This window comes from Micropterus salmoides, unplaced genomic scaffold (assembly GCF_014851395.1).
Source record: "Micropterus salmoides isolate LMB-PRFRI ecotype aquatic unplaced genomic scaffold, ASM1485139v1 Ms_hic_scaffold_12, whole genome shotgun sequence".
NCBI classification, from domain to species: domain Eukaryota; kingdom Metazoa; phylum Chordata; class Actinopteri; order Centrarchiformes; family Centrarchidae; genus Micropterus; species Micropterus salmoides.
In genome coordinates this window covers 29,374,660-29,387,950 of record NW_024040263.1, presented here as the reverse complement: position 1 = coordinate 29,387,950, position 13,291 = coordinate 29,374,660, and the positions used below count along the sequence as shown (strand labels likewise).

The 13,291-nt window shown below is 39.9% G+C and overlaps 1 protein-coding gene across 2 annotated transcripts in view; it reads right to left on the bottom strand.

The window, feature by feature from the left end:
• Positions 1–2,509: 2,509 nt before the first annotated feature.
• The window catches only part of LOC119899738 (endonuclease V-like), a 95,557-nt gene continuing 84,775 nt past the window's right edge, over positions 2,510–13,291 (bottom strand). Inside the window, exons 9-10 of one of the 2 annotated variants that reach the window (XR_005443904.1) lie at positions 5,745–5,911; positions 2,510–3,212 (exon numbers count right to left, since the gene is read on the bottom strand). The gene's annotated coding sequence lies outside the window, so the exon portion shown is untranslated. Of the gene's footprint in view, positions 3,213–4,994; positions 5,912–13,291 lie in introns of those variants that run through there. The other variant, XM_038714428.1, reaches the window with a different exon arrangement.

The following is a 13,291-nucleotide window of genomic DNA, read 5'->3' as shown; positions in this document are numbered from 1 at the left end:
AACGGACTCTTCAACTACAATTTTTTTTAAGCAGAAGCCTTTGTTGTCATCACATTATGTTCCACTCCTCAGTGTGGTTAGCTCATGAATACAAACACCTGAGCCTTGATTGAATTATATTGGGGAAAGACAAAGTTGTAGGTCCTTGCAGGGGTTTTTGTTCAACGCATTTTCGTCTCAAGCTTGACCTTAAAGTGGATTTTAAAGTGGAAGTTTCTTCAGCTGAGGGAAAATCTGCACCTTAATCTCCCAGGATGCACGGCAGACCGCAGAAATGGACAAGAGCCTTTTAAAATAATTACAAGGTTTTAACACAAAGAGCAAATTCCTGTAGCAGCATTAAACACACACACACACACACACACACACACACACACACGGGGCAGACAACTATTTATTCTTTCCACTAGCCATGTTGGCAGATGGATCCCAAAACACTTGGGTTTATCAGCCAATTCCATTTATAGAAAATAGCAGGACAGCTGAAAGATAACTGGGTACTATCCAAAGTGGCTCTCATTGTAGAAGAACTTTCCAACCAAATTCAGGATTTATCATAACGTTTTGGATAACATTTCAAATGAGAAAGGACTGCCCTTCTTGAAGCTAACCTTGCTTTAACTGTTATGATGAACATTGTTTTGTGCCAATTGCCACATAATCAAGGAATCCATATATTATAATATAATACTTATTATAACTATTATATTAAACTTACATATAATAATATAAAACTTCACTCATAGAGTAACCTGCTTAGCAAATACTGGCTCAGGCTTTAGCAGGGGGGCGGATGAACCACAGCCAGTAAAGCCTGCCTCTACTTTTAACGCCACCACACACAACAACCCCTCAATGGGCACACAGTCATAATCACTAGGTCTGCTTTCAACACTCAGCTAATACCCTGTCAGGGTAAAGCTGCTAAGCCCTGACAGAATATATTGCTGCAATGCAATTGCATTTGTGTTCCAGACACTGCTTTATGTAGAAAGAGATAAAGCGAACAGACTAAAATAGATCCAGGTGGCCTAAAGGATGATCTTACAACTTGTACACATAAGACACAAAGATCAAGCCAACACTTACATGAATATTCTCAACTGACAACATTACATGATGAAATGGTTAGGGATATGCCTACCTGTGCTGGCACAGACAGTCAATTGACTACAGAGTAATTGCTCCATACAGCCTTGACATAAGCACTAAGGAGGCCGCATGACTAATAGACAGTGAGTACAAAGCAACTTCTGACGTAAGATAACTTAGTAATTGTTCTGCTTCTAAGGTACAGTACATTACCTGATGTTTTGTTGGCAGGGCACATATTCTAGGACACCACCTGACAATGCAAATCGATGCTGTGGTTCATATGGGAGATAAGGAGAAAGTGAATACTTTATTTTTTAAGACCTCATGGCAAGATAGGGTTAGGTAAAGTTTTCAAAATGACAAAGTCTACAGCCATGCACAGAGTGTCACAGAGCGTGCTTTCAGCTAAATGCTAACAACAGCATGCTAACATGCCCCTACATACCATGTTTGCCATCTTAGATTAGCATGAAAACATGCTAACATTTGTAATTAGCACTAAAGTACAGCTTAATGTAACATCAGCTTTGTAGGTATTTTTAACTAAAGTATTAGTATTATTATTATTGTTTTTATTTGATGGTGGCCCAAGATGAAAGGTCAGGGGATCAAAGTTATTCCAAGTCATCCTACGGGAACCTTGAATGTTTCATGGTAATCCAACCAGTAGATGATGAGCTATTTTAATAAAACAAAAAAAGCATCCTCAAGGAGGTGCCAGAGGAGAAGTCAGGGGGCCACCAAAGTCAGATTAATTATCTGGGGATCATGGATGGGTGTACAAACTTTATGACAATTCATTCAATATTTAAGTCTGGACCAAAGTGGTGTTCTGACAGACTGACTGACAGGCATTGCCATCCCCAGAACCATGCCGCTAGCATGGCTAAAAACTAACAGAAATAACAGACAGTTGCTGTGAGACCAGTGCTTTAAAAGAATAGTTCCAAATTTTGGGCAATACACTTAAATTCTTTCTTGGTGAGAGTTAGAAGATTGATACCACTCGCATGTACGTACACTAAATATGAAGCTGGAGCCAGGAAATGATTAGTTTAGCTTAGCATAAAGGAAGCAGGAGGAAACAGCTGTTTAAAGGTAATAAAGGTAATAAAATACCTCGACCAGCATCTCTAACAAACAATGAGAATACCCAGCATGTATTGTATGTCAGGTGCAGACGCCAGGAAGATTAGCTGATTTCCATGGCATCAGCTAATGTGGATCCTTTAAATAAACACATAAATAAGCATCAACAACAAGAGCCACTATGGACTCAAGAAGGTTCACCATTATTTAAATAAAAGGAAAGACATGCAGCGCTTACACAATAGCCAACACAACCCGTAAACATTGAAACCACATTAATAAACCAAATCTGAATCAGTGATTAGATACAAAAATGAATGCGTTCCAGTGATTTATTCAGGTTTCTTTGATTTGAGATGTATATCTGTCATAACAAAACAGAAGGAGCGAGCATTTTTAAAGATGAGATCCCCCGAGTAAAACCACAGACAGACAAGATTCATGGTGCTACATTCTATCAATTCCTCCATGGAGGTTGTTTTTTCTTTTGGAGAGATCGAGTGGATAAAGACGTGACATCTCTGCTGACATCTCATTAATTCATAAGCTGTCCCCCGTGGCAGAGGCAAGACAGGAATAATGCTTCTGTTCAGAATCGCAACAGTTTCTCTTGTTAACATCGGGGTGACAAAGCAGCATCATGTAATGAGAGTTTGGGGGTACCATCTCAACAAATAAAACTAAGGAGACTGTCTGCTGAAAGAGTTGCTTCAAATACCAGTAAAACGTTGAGCTCCAAGACTTGATAATGGTCAAATGGATTTGACAGCAGATGCCTGAAAGTGCCAACATCAAGCTTTCTCTTCAGAAGAGACGGGGAAAGAAAGAAAGAGCATCGTCTTCCTCCTCTTCATTCTCCTCCTATGGTGAGAGCTCCCAGAAACAGCAGGGAGTGGAACTTGTGGCATTTACTGATCAGCAGAAGCTTCCAGGAAGGATGCCGGGAGGATAATGAGGCTTCCTGGGCAGACTGGGATCAAGGTGTTATGCAGGCCATGACAGGAGTCTGCTCCACTAGTCAGGACTCACTGCGGGACGAAAACACTCCGGTAAACGAAGACCTGTCTAGTTTCATACAGAGAGGACCCACTCCTTTTTACCAGCTACTCTGAACAGTTAAGGTGTTATTTCTCTCTATAGAGTCCCTGTAAAATAACCCTAGAACACATCTGTGACTATGTGAGAAGCATTGGCAGAGGCAAATCAAAGAGAGACGTCTCTTTTGTGGATAGAGGAGGTGGGAGTTTGCATGTGTAAGAAAAACAGAAGGAAACCTGTAACATTTAATAGATTTCCAAAACACAATAATGGGATTATATACTGTTTTCCAAACTGATATATTAACCCCAGTAAATGACATACATTTCTGCCTTTGCACAATGAGGTTTACAATCTACTTATATCTGCATTAACTGTTTTTTGTCTGCATTGTTATGATTCTAGCACGATATAAAACAGCTTCAGCTACGTTACCAGAACCACAGATGTTCTTGATTTAAGAGGCCAAAAAAGTTTAGCTGTTGATTAAGGCTGCAGGATTAGCATTAGCATTAAATAGTAAGTAATTACTAACTTATTTAGTCTTGTAACAGTTACAGCAGCCACATACAGTAGACAGCCAACAACTTTATAATATCTTGTCTGCTAGACTTTACAGTTAGTTGCCACTAGCTAAACTAAATTATTTGCTGTGCAGTTGCACATAATGTTCTGTTCCCTTTAAGACTGCTCTGCTGCAAGGTAATTAGCCTCAAATGTCCAATTAGATTTCATTAATGCAGTCGCATGCTGTTGTTGAATAAGAGACATCATTGTGTCAGTCCTAATTTCTGAACGCTTATTATTTCTTTAACATATTTCCAGATCTAGAAGCTTTGCTTTCATCAGCATATTTTCTTCTATGTTGATCTTGTTTGTGTCACCATGCCAACCTTACCAATCAGTTTCTGTAAAACCTGGTGAGCTGCAGGTGATCAAATCTTTAACACTGAATGTTCAAAGTGAACATGACAGAATCAGAAAGGGAGCGGAGGTCGCTCACTGGTGACGGAGAGCACTGTAGTCAGTTTAGCCGTGATAGTTCCTCGTTCAAAGTTTATTATTACCTACTAACCTTATTAACATTGCTTGTATAGGCCGGTTTTGTAGTGAACAGATTGAACCAGCAACAGACTGAATGCACTACTGAACCGAATACCGTCCCAGTCAGAGCTGAACGTTGCAGCGGTGAACAGTGTGTTTAACCTGAGATGTGATCGGTTAGCTTTTAAAAGAGTGAACAAAATACGTAGATAGTGACTATCTCTAAACTAAACTCAATGAAAATATTTCTAAATAATATATAAATCTGCAAATTGAGTCATAATTTACACTTCACTACACAGTCAACTGCACCAGAGCTCCAGAGTCCTGGGAGCCCCAAAAGCCAGAGATTCTGTTAATTTTTTATCTTTTTTTATTGTATTCATAAACAATGGATAGAGGAGCTGAGGAGGTCAGTAGCGGTCCAAATGGAAATTTTTGCTCCAGGTCCTCCTAACTGGATAAACCGGCCTAACATCCTCAGAAATGTGCTTAACATAAATGTATTAAAAAACATGTATTATAAAACATGTTCGTTTCAATCTTCATTGTATGAAACAATTCATACAATGAAAATAGAAATGGAATTAACTTTCATTGCAGACTGCAGTAATATCCAAACTTGTAAATAAATAAAATTGCAGAAAACTAAAATTAATCAGTCAAAGGAACAGGAAAACAAGAGTGTTGAAATTTAAAAGTGAAGTTAAAAGTGAAGTTTAAATTTGGAGCACATTTCAGATAATCAGGAGGTTGCTGCAGCATTGTAGCAACACACAACATCACTGTTTGCTTTGCCTGCAAACATTATAATTGTATCTTTGTTTATTTAGTGGTTTGATTGAGCTTTACACCTCATAGTATTGTGTCAAGCGGATTGTGCTTCACTGAAGGAACACAGTTTGTACTTCTGCATGGGGCTGTAGCTGTCTCCCTCCTTCACTAATCAACAAGCAAGCTTTTTGAGTGAGAAATAAAAACTTCTTTGCAATATCAGTATCTACGTGAGCTTGTCTGCATCACAAACATGTCTGGACAATCCGGCCGTTCTTTGAGATGCGGAAGCCTTTTGAAGTGTGCGTTTGATCTGAAACCCTGCTGAGTTATAACCCAGCTCTCCACAGACAGATGCTCTTGCCTGTGGTTCTGGGGCCTCTCAGGTGTTTCCTCCCTCTGCTTGTGATGAATTTCTCTCAGGTGATTCCAGATTTCCTCTCGGTCGCTGGATCTTACTGCAGTGTTTTTCATGAATGAGTGCATGTTTTCACTTGATTAAGTCATTTTGACCTTTTCTTCTTTTTTGTTGCTAGGTTTAGCTGTTCAAGGGTCGTAAAACAAACATACATGAATGGCTGTGTAAAGTTTCAGTTCTAATAAAAACAACTATAACAGCAGAAACTCTGTGTGACTTCCCACCATGCCACTTCCGATCGGCTTTGATTTATTAATGTCCCTGGCCCTAACCTACTGCCACTTACCCCTTACTGAATCCTCAATGAAATATGCATGGCTGACACACAACAACAGGATGTCAAAGAGGAAGCTGGAGGAACACTGGGGAAGGTGAAGAGGAGGAGTCATCGCCAGGAGTCCTGATCTTATTTGAAAGGTCGTCTCAGGTTAACTCCCACGTTGAAATCAGAATCTGTGAGACAAAAGACTCATCAGAGAAGAGGATCACAGGAGTGTTTTCTACTGGGAAACTCCTGTTTTTTCAAATCAATATAAATTACTACTTATACTGAAAAAAAATTATAGAAGTAATATAAAACAAATATTTTAACCAACAATTTAAAAAGAAAATAAATGTATTTCATTTGTTCATGGTAAAACTTCTCATAACACAGCAATATATATATATATATATTTATATTCTTTCATGATAAAATTCTAACTATTAGAAACAAAATTCGCCAAGACCTGCCCTGAACTGGCACCGACTCATCTCTACACTCAGGAACCTGCTGTAGAACCAGATATATGTTTAGACTGCTTTGCTTCCCTCAATCTTTACAAACTAACTTCAATAATTTCTTCATCTAAACCATCAACCTGCGTCTTAGACTCCATCCCGACTAGGCTGCTTACAGAAGTTTTACCTTTAGTTAGCACTTCTATAGCAGATATGATCAATCTATCTTTATCAACAGACTATGTGCCACAGTACTTTAAAGTAGCTGTAATTAAATCCCTTCTGAAAAAGCCCAAACTTGATCCGGATGTTTGCCAACTATAGACCTATATCTAACCTTCCATTTCTCTCTAAGATCCTGGAGAAAGCAGTTGCTAAACAGCTGTGTGACTTTCTACAGAGCAATAGTTTATTTGAGGATTTTCAGTCAGGATTTAGAGCTCATCATAGCACAGAGACAGCACTGGTGAAAATTACTAATGACATCCTAATTGCATCAGACAAAGGACTTGTCTCTGTACTGGTTTTATTAGATCTTAGCGCTGCTTTTGATACCATTGACCATCAGATCCTATTACAGAGACTGGAACATTTCATTGGCATTAAAGGAACCGCTCTAAGATGGTTTAAGTCCTATTTCTCAGATCGATTTCAGTTTGTACATGTTAATATTATATATACTACATATTATTTTTGATCAGCTCATGTCGTTTAACTCTCACATTAAGCAAATTTCAAGGACCGCCTTTTTTCACCTACGTAATATTGCGAAAATCAGGAACATCCTGTCTAAAAATGATGCAGAAAAACTAGTCCATGCATTTGTTACTTCTAGGCTGGATTACTGCAATTCCTTATTATCAGGCTTTTTCGAGGGAAAAAGTCCATTAAGACTCTTCAGCTGATCCAGAATGCTGCAGCACGTGTTCCGACAGGAACCAGGAAAAGAGATCACATTTCTCCTGTCTTAGCTTCTCTGCATTGGCTTCCAATTGAATGAAATTGAAATATTAAATTAGGTGAGGAAAAATCACTCAATAGTCTTCAGGTCTGCAATTATAAATGTTAGGAAGTCATTAATAAATGTACACCGGTTTCTCACTTTTGAACAATCTATAACGCGGCAGTTTAGCAAGCCATTGATAATAGGCTAGGAGGGTCCCGTTTTCTAATTACAGCCAAGTGTGCAGTTTTAGTAAGTAATTAATAAAAGGCTTTTTACAATAATCTGTCAACTTTGCAGTTATAATGTTAATAGAAAAAGGGTTCATTTTTATCTTGATGAATTAAAAAACTTAAAAAAAAGTAATAGTCAACAAAGTGTCATGCGGGAGGAGGATAAAGTCCAACCAAAGCAATTGTTCACATCCTGGCATCACAAAAGTTATTGTTATTATAGGTCCTAAATTTTTTTTTTTTTTTCAGTTTGGGGTCATACGATATACATGAACACACTTTTTTTTGCCAAAGTTGGCTTTGAAAGATTATTTTTTCTTTTCATTTATTTTATAAAAATCTGTGTTCTTTGCACTGGTTTGAAGTGCGCAGGACTCAATTGGAAAATTGTCATCACACACTTCCATGCACCAATCAGGATTCAAGCAAACAATGGAATCAGAATCTGATGAAGGTTGGTGGGTAGTTTGATCTTTATCAATCAAATCTCATCAAACCAGTCCTGATTAGCAGATTGCTAAACTCTCAATAAATAATACCTAGAGAGAATTATCTTTTAACTTTGGTTGTTGCTATTTACTCTTGAATATTGTGAAGCCACGTTTGCAGGGGCTTTAATGATGATTTATTAATGATTTATTAAGCCACATTTCTATAATTAAAATGACAGAACTTTAAGTCTAATGACTCAATGTTATTGGTTCCTGCAAATAATTCTGTACTTTCAGACCTATATATGTACCTTTCTCTCTCGTTTTCTTCCTGCAATCATCTCTCTCATATTCCCTTCTCCTCCTTCATAATCTTAATTCTCCTACTGTGAACCCAGTCAAGCAGGTGTATGCTTTTTCTTGATTTCCCCCTTACGCATGTTCACCCTCTCTCGTTCCCCACACATTCTTTTCACTCTCTCATGTTCTCTCTCTCTCGCTCTCTCTCCCTGTCTCTGGGGAACCAGTTACAGCCCATATCTCGCAGAAATGGGCCATCCAACAGAGGAGGCCACTGATTTCCATAACAGAGAGGGCGGGGGCTAACAGTGGTCTGCTGCATTGAGAAAACCTACAAGAAAAAAGGGTGTGGACAAGGAGACCATGAAGGGGATAAAAAAGTAAAAGCACAGGCGAAAGAAAATGAGGTACCTGGAGACGAGCTAAATATAGGTCCTGGACTTGTCTTTTATAGCCCCCCCTCCCCAAAAAGGTGCTAGTGAAATGTAGGATGACCTGTAAATGGGATGATGTAACCACCCCACAGCAGGGTGGGGTTAAGTATAGGGAGTGATCACACTTTCAAGGTCAGCAGTCTGAGCACTATAAAGTGTCCTTGGGTGAGTTTGCGGTCTGATCGAGATTAACTCTGTGGCTCTCCCTTGAGTTTTGAGATCACTAATGGTAGGGCTGGTCCTGTGATCAGGGCCCTGAGGCGGGAGAGGGATACTCTCACAACGAAAGAGAGAAAGAAGGAGATCTGTAAATGAAGTAGATAGAGAGCGACAGATGAGGTGAACAGGAAAGAGGCTGGGAAAGGAGAAGGGAAAAAGAACAAGAAGACATGAAAGAGAAAGACAGATCAAATGGAGCAAAGTGAGGCAGACAAATGACAGAAGGAAAGAAAGTTACAAGAGATGGGAGAGGGTATGAGAGGAGGGTGCTGCAGGACGACAGAGTGAAACAGAGTAGATGCTGCCACTGGGTACACATACATATTCCATCACTAAAGCTGCCTTTCTTAGGAAACACCACTACCGCCCTCCTCTTCACTCCCTCTCCCACTCCCTCTCCCTCTCCCTCTCTGTGTGCCAGAGCACCGCAATAGCAGTATGAATAATTGAACAAGCCTGAATCGGGATTGAGAATTTCTGTTGCGGTTGTGTCTGCTGGTGTGGCAGGCAGGCAGGCAGGCAGGCAGGCAGGCAGGCAGGCATTCATGACAAAAACAAAATAAAAAACACACAAACACAATCCCTGACTTTCCTGTTTGCTTCAGTATAAATGTGAGAATACACTTAAAAGACACACTATTTCACGCACACGGCTAGGGCTTGCACTCAGAGTAAGTAGCCTGTGTCCCCATCTCACTGTGGGGATTTAAGTAAAGGAGAATATTCAGCTACAGATGTACTGGAGTCTTTCCCAGCCTTGTATGACATTGAGCTGATGTTGAGAGTCAGAGTCTGAGAGGAAGAGAGAACAGGCAATGTTTGATATGAATATTCCCGAGCAGATTTTCACTGAGGGGGAATCTGTGCAGGATCGGATCAATCAGTTTTCCCAGTGGAGAAGGGGGAAAAAAAGCACACGTAGAGGACGAAAGTTAGAAGTGTACTGCAGGAGATATGTGTGTGTGTGTGTGTTGTATGTGAGAGGGAAGAAGAAACAGGAGTGCTGCAGTGAATCTGTGTGTGTGCGAGGGAGGGAGGCACAAAGAGTGGCAGTGGACATGTATGCATACAGTCTGTGTGTGTGTTTGTGTGGACAGGCTGAGCACCCACTTAAGTGCCTGTGAGATGTGGGACTGGAGGAAACGTGTCTCTGTTGTGCGTGTGAAAAAGAAGGAGGGTGTATCCATAGGTGTTGTCAGGTTGGGCCAGAACTACAGCTACAGCTGTGTGTTTCTGTGTGTGTATTTGTGAATATACGCTCCAGTTCAGGTTTAATTGGCCCAAATCTGCCATTCAGTGAGGCCGATTCCTCGCCCCTCCATGTGGCCTCCTGGGAGAGAAGGAACATAAGTGACACACTAAACTAGCACTCTCTCACACACTTGCCCACTCGCCATGCCTCCGTCTGGGAACACTGCCAACGGACGTGCAAAGTAATTAGGTCAGCTGCGGGTTGTTTAATGCATATTCACAGGTATATATACACACACACACACACACACACACACACACACACACACACACACACACACACACTCCTTCATGACATAACAATTCACCTGCACACATTTGAAACCTGCTTGATGTTTGTTTTTACTTGACAATGTTTAAGGTGTATGTGTAGGAATCGAAAGCTTCTTAAAAGTCAGCACAATTGATTGAGAGTGTGCAGGATTCTTTGGTTTCTTCAAAGTCAAAGATATTGATCCAACACATCTGTCACTAAGATGCTTGAAAAAGGCTGAATAATAGGTTACATTTGTAGCTATACTATGCTAAATGGATGCCTGCTTATTTATTAGCCTGGTGCAGGGGGAAAAATGTCTTTTCTAGCAACAGGCAAATGATTTCCTGTGTTTATTTTCAGGTGTGGTAACTATAATGATATCTATGGTATAGATTACAGTTTATTATCTGTGGGGTAATGTAGGCCTACATGTAGCCTACTCAGCAGAGTGACATAATGGCTCCAAAAAGTGTGCTTGTGTACACACGGGCGTACAGACACGTAACAACTCCACACAATTGCAAACCTGCAGCCTTTGATCAGCACCACGGACAGCAGCTGAAGTGCCAAGTCTATGAAAGCAAATCAAACAGCCCTGCTTTGCATTCAAACCACCACAGCCTGCTGTCTCGGACTATCAAACAACCCGAAATAGCTTTAGTCAGCCTACAGTAACAAATCAACACAAAGTAGTTGACATAGAATGTCAATAACCACAGAACAAATAGTGATCAAGAAAAGCATTATAGGCCTACACAGTATGAATGACATGATGACAGTATCTGATCACGTTCGATACGGGATTTGTTGTTTTTAGCTGGGCACCAGCAGCACCGGCGGTACTTACGCCACTGAGTCTACTCCAGGCTTTTCTCCGCCTACAGTATGTTCAGACTTTTTGGTGCTACTGTCGAGTTTGCATGGACGTTCACATGGTAGGCACACGAGCACCAGCGCACATGCAGAGAGCTCAACTGCAGTTCAAACTCCCCTAACATAAAAGCACACTCATATTTTCATTGACCATAAACAGGTCTATGAACACTCTCTGAACATTAACACAAAGCAAAAAGGTGATCTATAAATCATTAAACACTTCATGCAATAGTCATCATCAGTATTTGGCTGCTTGAAATCAGTATGAACTTAATTGTTAGTAAGTATCCAATTAAATAAGATGAAACAGCTTGATGCATTAATTGAATAAATTACTATTTTGGTCATTACTAGTATGGTGCTGTTTAAATTACAACAGTTCTGAATCTGAATTTACAAGCATGTTAATACTCCACCCAATTAAGTGTAATAGTCTCTCCCTATATCATTGTCTAGTCAAGCCAGGATGTTGAGGTAGCAGTGGAGGTGAGAGACAGGGAGGAACGAGAAGCTGTAGACTACTTGAGTATGGATATTGTGTACTTCACAGCCACCTCTGATCACCAGGGAGTCAGTCAAGAGCGAGTGAGTACACTGGTCCACTTGCACTGGTACATTTGTCTACAGCACTTACTACTCACTCAGCTTTGTAGTGGTTTGGTGGAATATACGGAATTCATATTTAAGTGTACTGGTGGGTGGTATTTGACCGATTGTGATTGTTGACGATTTTTTGTCCCAGTCCAGCCCTGGCTCATGCAATCGTGCAAATGCACAGAAGAGAATATTGGTTGTATGTATAAATCTAATGTATAGATCTAAATGATATACAATGAAAATAGAAATATAATATTTACTCGCATCTTCCATCTGTACCATTGCTGCTCTCAGTTTACACATCTACAGCCACGCTAGAGTCTCTGTGACGCCGTACTTAGGTACAGTGGTAGCTAAATGCTAACACCAGCATGCTAACATGCTCACAGTAATAATGCCAGGATCAGTGCTTGAAGTGAATTTCAAGGTGAAACTACTAAATATTATAACATTAAAACGACTTTGAGCATTAAGCACTTTACATTCTGGAGACATTTTCTGCACCAATTTATGGTGGAAATGTCTTTCATTTATATGAAGGGAAACAAAATTAAGGTGGCAGGTGACAATTCAAAATATAAAAATATAATGTAATGTAATGCAGTGATGCAGATTTTGGATAATGCATTTGTTTCTTCAATTGCATTGCATGTTTTCTTATTGTGCATTATTTAACATTTCTTGTTGCTGTTTTTCAGAAGATTTTTAACAAAAGCTTTCAAAAAGTGATGGAGACATTGAGATTCTGACCTGTCCCCAGCACCCCTAGTGTAGATGACACCTTTCTGTCAATATTTTTATATGTCCCGCCCCATCCTTCAAGGCCCACTTCAAGCACTGGCTAGGATACTAACATTTCTAATTAGCACAAACACAAAGTATAGCTCAGGCTGATGAATGTCATTAGTTTTCAATTATTTGCTCACAAACCAAAGAACTGGACTAATAGGACGTTTGACCCGATGTCACTAAATAAAAAGTTAAGGGATCAACAAAGTTATAACAGTTCAACCTGAGAGAGACATGAATGTCTGAACCAAATTTTATGGCAATCCATCAACAGTTGGTGAGACATTTCACTAGATGTCAAAAATGTCAACCTAATGGTGGCAAAGGAAAGGTCAGAGGATCACCAAAGTCAATAAAGGTTTCGTCATCTGGGAACAATGAATGTCTGTACCAGATTTTGTGCCAATCCATTAAGTAGATGTTGAGATATTTCAGTCTGGACCAAAATGGTAAACCAACCAACCGAGCGACAATGCCATCCGTAGAGCCACACTGCTAGCATGGCTAAAACACTGCAGCAGAACAAAAAACTGGCTTTTGCTATAGCCCGTTTTTTTTAAAAAACTTTATACAAAAGTGGTGCTTATATTGTCGGTGTCTGCCAGTGTATCCTGCATCATTTACAATTCTGTAAACATAGGTTGTAGAAGCAGTCTCATTGTAAGAATTTTGTCCTACATTTCAGAATTTAAGAACAGACTGTCTTTGTTTAGAGACAGCGAGCGGCAGGTGAATGCAGAGGAGCACAGGAAAAAAGTCAGCTGTGACGTTTAGCAGTAAATGT